This window comes from Crocuta crocuta, unplaced genomic scaffold (assembly GCF_008692635.1).
Source record: "Crocuta crocuta isolate KB4526 unplaced genomic scaffold, BGI_CrCroc_1.0 scaffold13, whole genome shotgun sequence".
Lineage (NCBI taxonomy): Eukaryota > Metazoa > Chordata > Mammalia > Carnivora > Hyaenidae > Crocuta > Crocuta crocuta.
The window spans coordinates 3,947,466-3,948,177 of NW_027530007.1; positions in this window are offsets into that span (position 1 = coordinate 3,947,466).

Genomic DNA, 712 nt, shown 5'->3' on the forward strand with positions numbered 1-712 from the left:
CTAAGTCTGTTAAGCGTGGGGCTTTGGCTCAGGTTATGATCTCACAGTTCATGCTTGGAGCCCCCGACCTGCTCTGTGCTGACAGCTCAGATCCTGAAGCCTGCTTCCCAGATTCTTTGTCTCCCTCTCTCTCTGCTCCTCCTCTGCTTGTGCTCTGACTCTCTCTCAAAAATAAACATTAAAAAAAATTTTTTTTTTAAATTTTTTTTAATGTTTATTTTTGAGAGAGAGTCAGAGCACAAGCAGAGGAGGAGCAGAGAGAGAGGGAGACACAGAATCTGAAGCAGGCTCCAGGCTCTGAGCCGGCAGTCAGCACAGAGCCCGACGCGGGGCTCGAACCCACGAACCGCGAGATCATGACCTAAGCGAAAGTCGGACGCTTAACAGACTAAGTCACCCAGGCGCCCCTAAAAAATTTTTTTTTAATTAACTCTTTCGACTTATAGATACCTGATTCAGAGGAATCTATGAATCTGCTGGTCTTACCAAAAACATTAATTCCTTAGTGGAAATATACAGAAATTACAGTGTAATACCAGTTAGCTTCCCAACCGGTATTTGCTGCGGCCATTATCATTATCGCGCTCATCACCAGGGCAGGGAAATGTGAAAGGTGGCAGCACAGGCTGGAGCTTTTCTGCCCCCATGCGCCACATTACCCCACGAGAGGGCAGAGCCCTGGGAGGAGGTCTGGGAGCTGCCGCGTTGACTC